This window comes from Cyprinodon variegatus, unplaced genomic scaffold, assembly GCF_000732505.1.
Source record: "Cyprinodon variegatus isolate N-32 unplaced genomic scaffold, C_variegatus-1.0 Scaffold592, whole genome shotgun sequence".
NCBI classification, from domain to species: Eukaryota; Metazoa; Chordata; class Actinopteri; order Cyprinodontiformes; family Cyprinodontidae; genus Cyprinodon; species Cyprinodon variegatus.
Window position 1 is genome coordinate 352361 of NW_015151045.1, and position 7905 is coordinate 360265.

Below are 7905 nucleotides of genomic sequence, written 5' to 3' on the forward strand. Positions count from 1 at the left end.
GTCCTTGGAGGATCCAGCACAGGTAGGCCATGTCCTTGGAGGATCCAGTCCAGGTAGGCTGTGTCCTTGGAAGGATCCAGCACAGGTAGGCCGTGTCCTTGGAAGGATCCAGTCCAGGTAGGCCATGTCCTTGGCAGGATCCAGTCCAGGTAGGCCGTGTCCTTGGAGGATCCAGTCCAGGTAGGCCATGTCCTTGGAGGATCCAGCACAGGTAGGCCATGTCCTTGGAGGATCCAGTCCAGGTAGACCGTGTCCTTGGAAGGATCCAGTCCAGGTAGGCCGTGTCCTTGGAGGATCCAGTCCAGGTAGGCCGTGTCCTTGGAAGGATCCAGTCCAGGTAGGNCCGTGTCCTTGGAAGGATCCAGTCCAGGTAGGCCGTGTCCTTGGAGGATCCAGTCCAGGTAGGCCGTGTCCTTGGAAGGATCCAGTCCAGGTAGGGCGTGTCCTTGAAGCACGCAGCAGATGAATTGGAACACAGCCATAGTCTCCGCTCTATGCAGTGATGGAGGGATTTAGGGCGAACGTTTGGACGCAGCCAGAGTCAGTGGCCTAGTCAAAGAGCAGATCTAGATCTAGTAGAGATACTGTGGGCAGACTTAAAAAGCCAAATTTCCTTAGATGGGTACGTCTCTTTGAATACATGTTGACTAGTTTAAACTGAGGTAGACAGACATGGAGACATGGATAAGTGAACTTTCTGGAGGCATTAAGCCAATGTTTGATGGGCGTCTCTGATTTTCCCTCCCGGCTGTAAATATTTAAATCTCCTCGATGTTTAAAACTCATGTAATGACTTCTAACCTGCTCCAAACCGGTAAAACCGGCTGAGCCGCCCCCAGTATAAACTAAACACATCATAGTCTGCCATGTTCAGTTGAACCGAACCTGATGCGTTCTGCACGTCTCATCGTTACGACTTTTTGGGAAAACAACCGCATTCAATAATCTTTCAACGGCTGTTTGGAGCCGCGAGGCGAGCTGAGACTTCGACCGCGCTGCCTCACTGCCTTTTAGCTAATAATCTTCTAAGTGAGCGGTTATAAGGAAATGATTCAGCTCCAAATCCCCGGTTAAGACGATAATGAGGCTTTTTTACTCCTGCACAAATTCAGCTAAGCCTCTTAATTATACGAGCTGCGCATTCTTGGGCCAACCAGCTTCTTAACCGATGAAGTAACTCATACCAGGAGATTAACCGACTGGGAGGCCTTGACCTCCAGCGGGACGGTTTGCTGATGACCCCTGATGTAGGTGAGATGGCTTCATAAAGCAACACGCCCTGATCCAAAGCAGCTTCGGCGATAAACCTGCTCCGTCCGGCCGTAACGAGCGAAAGGGACGAGCAGAAATGCAAGAAGGCGGCGTGTGCGTGAACCTGCAGCGGAGTTATGTTTCCCACCTCTGACAGGTTGACAGGAGGAGGACTGATGAGAAGCAAACAGGCGCTGGGAGCCCAGAGGAGGCTTCGCCTTGAGCTCTGCAAGGACACGGTTCTGCAGGTCGGCCAGGATGTTATCTCTGCTAGCCATGAGTTTCTGCGTCCTTGAACATCCGATCTTAGCTCTTATTTTGGTATTCGGTTGGTCGTCAACCTTCACACTTCAGGATAGAATCAAACAGAGTTTTATGGGGCTCTGGTTGAACGTTAGGGAAAAACAGGAGACACTGATTTATAAAACTAGGAGTTTTAAAGCAAGTGAACCCCATCAGGAGCTTCCAGAACCACTGATGGTCCCTAAATGATGCGGAAAAATGCAGCTTCTCTTCTTTCCAAAGTTCCTGCTTTCTGGAGCCTCACAGCCTTTCCGCCTACTTTGACTAGGCCGTTCCGTTTTAGAGCGCCTGCTGTGTTTGGGCCCAACTAGAGAACCAGGATGCTTTGGTTTACAGAGGAGACCATGGTCCAGGACTACCGGGGGCCCAGACCATCACCCTCCACCACCGTGCAGACAGACTTTTCCAGACATTTTGATCTTCATTAAGATGAAACTTCATGAAACGCTCAGAAAAATTAGGCTTTTTTCACCAAGTCCTCTAAATACACCCAGACTGGTTCGAGGCGTTTTCTATTTGACCTTTTTTTTCCTTTTTTCTGTTGTGAAAGAAAAGAAAAAGAAAAGATAATCTACCATCACACACCATAAAACTGCTCTAGACTCACTCCTTTCTACTTGACCTTTAACCTTCTAACTGAGGCCTGTGGAGCTGTCAGGTTTATTATAGGCTGAGCTTCCGGCTGCTGTCCACTGATGGACCTGAGATGGTTGGAGATGACCTCTGACCCTCAGAGGGGCAGCGGCTCATTGATAGCCGCCCATCCTGGTTCTAAGGACCAGTCTGACCCTTTGGTTCTCGGTTCTGACTCCAGATTGGACCTCAGCAACCAGGCGACCTCTTTAAATCACCTTTTGTGATGAATGACCCGCTTAGAACAGCTGGTTCCATTTGGACCGGACCTTGCTAACTGGGACCAGTTTACCCAGTATTCCTTTTTGTTCAGGAGAAACTTTCCCCAAAGGGAAAAAGTCAGAGGAAGCGTAACGGTTGGAGCGTCGGCTGATTTGTCCACTCAGCCTTGATGAGGAGCTTCTACCATCAGCTGCTGGATTCCCTCAGTCCTCCAGCTGAAGGCCTCTTCAGGAGACAACCCCCCCTCCCCCCGCCTCCCCTTCCTGCGGCGCCAATTCATCAGACCGGGTCTGACACACGGGCTGCGGCAGGCTTAACGTCGAACGCAATCAGGGACTCAATCAGCTCCCAGCACATGTGTACCGCTGCACCCTGAGGGATCTGCAGCACTAATGAGAAAAAGTGATCCAGCGCCTAGAAGAGACAGAAAAAGAAGGAAAAAAAGCTCCTCCTGCAACAAAGCGACCGGGCTTTATTCAGAAGGGCTTAGCCCAGAGACAAGACCCGACCTGCAGCCGCTGCTCAACATCTGCCAAGGCCTGGCTGCTGCCGCCTGAAGAGACATGTGGCCCGATGGGGATAACATGTCCGCTTTCTCCCTGTTAAAATCTGCTCAGTTATTCAAGCATTTGGAGGGAGAACAATCCCTAATTAGGATTTAACAAGAAAAGCAAACTGCTGCGCCCCTTTGTGCCTGTTTGCTACTTGCTCTGTCCTACTTTCTGAGGCACAACAGCGAACAAAACCCCCCCAGAAGAATGGAGACGGAGGGATGAATGCAGGAACAAACAGGTGTGAAGACCTGAGCGACTGGAAGAACGCTGCGTTTCCCAAACCGAACCAAACCGGCTTCCTGGTGCTCTGATGCTGCGCCCCGCCCTGACCTAGAAAACGGGATCAGCACCGGAATTAATCAGCCAAAAAAAATGGCAGATTGCTCACTTTAAAGCTATGAATGAGGAAAAGGCTCCTTTCCTGACCTGAGATGGAACAGTAGGGTTAGGGTTAGGGAATGGTTAGGGTTAGGGTTAGTAGCAGGCGGATGTCGTTCTTGCAGGAGTCTGCAGCTGCTGGATATCCATGGCGGGAGGATCCGGATGCGAACCCAGACTACCTGCTGAGTTACGCCACTGAAAAGGCTCAGTCTGGAACATCTCTAAGATTCTCACCTGTTGCAGAATCATGTTTTTTGCTCAGTTTTTCCAGTTTAACCTCATTGTCCTTAAATCCATTCATTAAATAGTTTCTGTTTTCTGTTGGATTCTTAAAGAGTCGTTTTTTATTAGGAGAGAAACAGGAACCCAGATCCTCGGTCAAAGCGACAGACAGGGCTCACATTGGCCGCCATCTTGGGCAGGTCGTCCGACCTACCAGGAGAAGATGCCTCAGCACTGCGTTTAGGTGGATCCTGCAGGACGAAGGGATCCAGGGTGATTAACTGGTGATGTCAGACCCGATGGAGGTGAGCGGGGAGGGTAGGGGTACCCTGGTACTGAGGAGGAGGGCGACGCCAGTTAACGGAACGCAGGACCTGGACCGATTTAAAAAGGGAAACCATATTATTGCCCACTTTATTTGACAAAAACCAGCCAGTCCAGTTTGGATCATTTACTAACTGGTTGGAGGAAGAGGAGGAGGACGAGGAGGAAGACGAGGACAGAAGCTGTCCTCCTCCTGCTGGTTCTGGTCATTCTGAAACCAGCCTGATGAACGTCGCTCCGGCTCCATTTTTTGACGATGATGTGATTTATTTATCCAGCCCTGAATCACCGGGATTCCCCCGCCTCCCTCCTCCTGCCTGCTCCTCCTCCTCCTCCTCCTCCTCCTCCTCATACCTGTGGCTGTTATTGATGGTTCTGACCTCAGACGCTGTAGCAGGAGAGCCAGTAAACAGGAAGTGATGCAGCAGAGTCCAGGTAGTCATCTTGAATCTGATTGGCTGCCGGTGCTGGACGCTGGTTTCAGAGCTTTTTCTGGAATCTGTGGCCTAATCCCGCTGCATCCCTGCCTTAAGCCTGATGTTTGGGACTCTGGCTGTTGGGAAACGTCGTCTGGGATCCTTCTGGTGGTTTTGACTAATCAGGGAGGAGCTGCTGTTGTGGCGGAGGCTTCCTCTGGAAACATTCCCCATGTGACTCACCTTCCAAACTCCAGCCGGTTCGTTAGGTAGCAGGTCCTTGATGCAGGTCGCCGGTGCTGACAGCAGGTGGAATGATCCAGGAAGCCCGGACGGATTCTTCAGGGATGGATCTTCTTCTACCGAATGGAGAACTTTAGGAAGATCAGACAGATATCTAGTTTCAGACAGCATTCCCTCCTCATCTGATCCATTTCATCAGCTTAATCAACCAGAACCATCCAGTTTATTCTACGCTCTGGTTTCCAACCAGTTCACTCTGACTCAGAAACAAACCTAATTATCCAGTTCAGTCCAACTTGTTTATTTATTTATCTATTTTTTTTTTATAAGTTTGTTTTGTTTTGTCAAATCACACAATCTGTTTTAATTTACAAAAATTAATTCACAATTTTTATAAACGAAATGCTGACATAAACCCAGCAGACTTCCGTCAGTTTATCATTTTTATTTCTGTTTCTTTTCATATAAAGTCGGATTTATTCCCTTCAATAGAGTCCAGATGATTTTTTTCCAAATTCAATAGGAACAAAATTCAGAATCATTTAAATTTGAATATTCATTGTTGATCAAGTTCGTTCTGTGAGAAAACAATAATAAAAGTTTTTATTGTTTAATTTTACTGTTTATTATTTCTCTATGAGATTTCCTGAATAATAAAACCATAAAAGTCAGATGGAAATAAATCCCATGAAGCCAATAATGCAGGTTTTCCTTCTGTCTCTGCAGACTCTCATCCAGAACATCAGAAAAGTTCAGACTTGTCTGGTTTTATGAAGCATGAGCCTCATAAAACCGCTTCATTTCAGAGCGTTTTCCAGAACCTTCCTTCCCTCCTGGATCTGCCGGCCCTCCGCGTCCCTCCAGACCCTGCTGCCATTTCGCCGCCGGCAGCCGATGAGGACGGCGAGGCCCGCAGCGCCGACCTGCAGCAGCAACGTGCATATTAGGATAAGTGCTGTGGAACATTCCGGGCATTCCTCTGCAAACTCAGGAGAGCGAGGAGCGGCGACGCCCTGCAGACGCCTCCCTGCCTCATCCTCCTAATCCCTGCAGCTGGTTCTGATCTGCTGGAGGTTAACCACCAAAACACGGCCTCCGCCTACCTGACACCCTCACAGCTACGCCGCCGTGTTTGGGTTTCTGCTGGGAGAATCTGTGCGTCGGGTAAACACCCTCAGATCCCGCCTGGATGGCGACCGTGGGAAGAAAAACAAAATATTCTGGTTCTGTAGGACCCAATCTAACCAATTCAAACCCACATGTAAAACCCCAAAACAAGAGAACACGATCCTGAACTCACCTTCTCCCTGGAGAGACACGGTGGAGGCAGCATCATGCTGTGGAAAAAGGTGAAGCTGGTAAGAGGTGATTAAAAAAATCTAGAAGTTTAACAAATCCTGAGAGTCTCAGCAGGAAAACCATCCTGAAGAACAACAATGAATAAAAGACTAGAATGGCCTAGTCAAAGTCAATTTCAATATTCTATTCAGTGTATTTCTATAGATCCAATTCCCATCATGTCATCTCAGGTCACTTTATAGATCCAGATCATCCAGATCATCCAGTCAGATTGATTCAAAGTTTTCTATCTAAGGAAAACCAGCTGATTGCATCGACTCATTGACTCTTCAGCAATCCCTCACACTAAGCATGCTTGTAGCGACAGTGGAGAGGAAAAACTCCCTTTGAACAGGAAGAAACCTCCAGCAGAACCAGGCTCAGTGTGAGCGGCCATCTGCTGAGGCCCACTGGGGTTCAAGGAGACAGAAGCAGACATAGAAAAAGGAAAAAGGGGTCCCTATGTCCTCCAGCAGTCTAAGCCTATAGCAGCAGAACTATAGAGATAGATCAGGATAACCTGAGCCACTCTAACTAGAAGCTTTATCAAAAAGGAAAGTTTTAAGCCTAGCCTTAAAAGTAGACAGGGTGTCTGCCTCACGGACTAAAACTGGTAGTTGGTTCCACAGGAGAGGAGCCTGAGAACTAAAAGATCTGCCTCCCATTCTACTTTTAGAAGTTCTAGGAACCACTAGTAAACCTGCAGATTGAGAGCGAAGTCTGTTAGGAACATAAGGAACATGGTTCAGGTTTTTCTGAGGTTCTGACCCAGAAAGCAGGACAGATGAGGAGATTGACGCATCTTCTGCCTCTATTTCACAATCATGATCTAGTTTGTGTTGTTCTACTAAACTTTTCTCCATAAATATTCAAGTCAAATGAAGAGACGAGTTGAAACGTGTTTCTATCGAATGTTTTCTCTGGAATAATCAGCGATAGAAATGTTTCCACCTGAGGCAAGATGTCTGAATTAACCAGGACAGCTGAGAGCTGCTCGTTAGGGTGAACGCCGCTCTATTATGGGATGTTATCTCTGTTGTCCTGTGGCGCTTTCCTCCACCCGTAGCTGTGAACAAACGTCAGTTATAGAGCTCAGTCAGGTAGAATGTGAAAAATGATCTACAAAGTTTTTCCTTCACATTTCCCCGTCTGAGACGCTGCTTCCAGGAAGAAAAGTCATTTTCGGTCTCATGTGTCCGTCTGTGGCCTGAAAATGCCAAGATTCACTTTGAACCTGACGACTTTAGCATAGATGGGAACCGGAGCGACGTTCCTGATATCCTGCTGGAACCGGAGAGGATTCGGGTTTCAGACGCAGCATTCATGCCGTCGCTAATGAAACTGCGCTGCTGCGTTCCTCCCTAAGGTTTCCCAAAAATAAGCTCAGGCCTCGGATCATTTGTTCCAACTGCCCTACAAAGCTGAAAGGGCCGATTCACAACAAATGTCGCCTGCAGGTACCTGGCTAGACAAATGGGTCTATTCATATCCGCGTATGCAGAGTCCTGTTTGGTCCAAACAGTAAAACCTCATCCATCAGAGGAGGCAGCAAGCGGCATCCATAACTCTGAGCTGGCGTGGAACTGATCCCTTCTATCAGATCAGATCCATCTGGGTTAGAAGAGAGAAGAGACACCAGCACTGAGCGGGGGACACTTTCAGTTAGAGGCACAGTAGGAGAGGAAATGTTTCCATTCAGGTAAAAGTCATAAACACCGAGCTAGTGGCACTTTCTACAGAGTCAGAATAAATCCCAGTCTAATGCTGAGGAGGAGAACTTTCTGTAGAAAGGAAAGACGCAGCTAAACAGATGAGCAATGACAACTTTCTATGGGACGGAAAACAAAACTTCACTTAGTTAATAGCAGAGGCTGAGGTGTACTTTCTATGGAAAATCCAAGCTAACAGGTAAAACTCACCTCCTCTGGGTCTGAAACTACTGAGCGTCTCTGAATATACACTCACCGGCCACTTTATTAGGTACACCTGTCCAACTGCTCGTTAACACTTAATTTCTA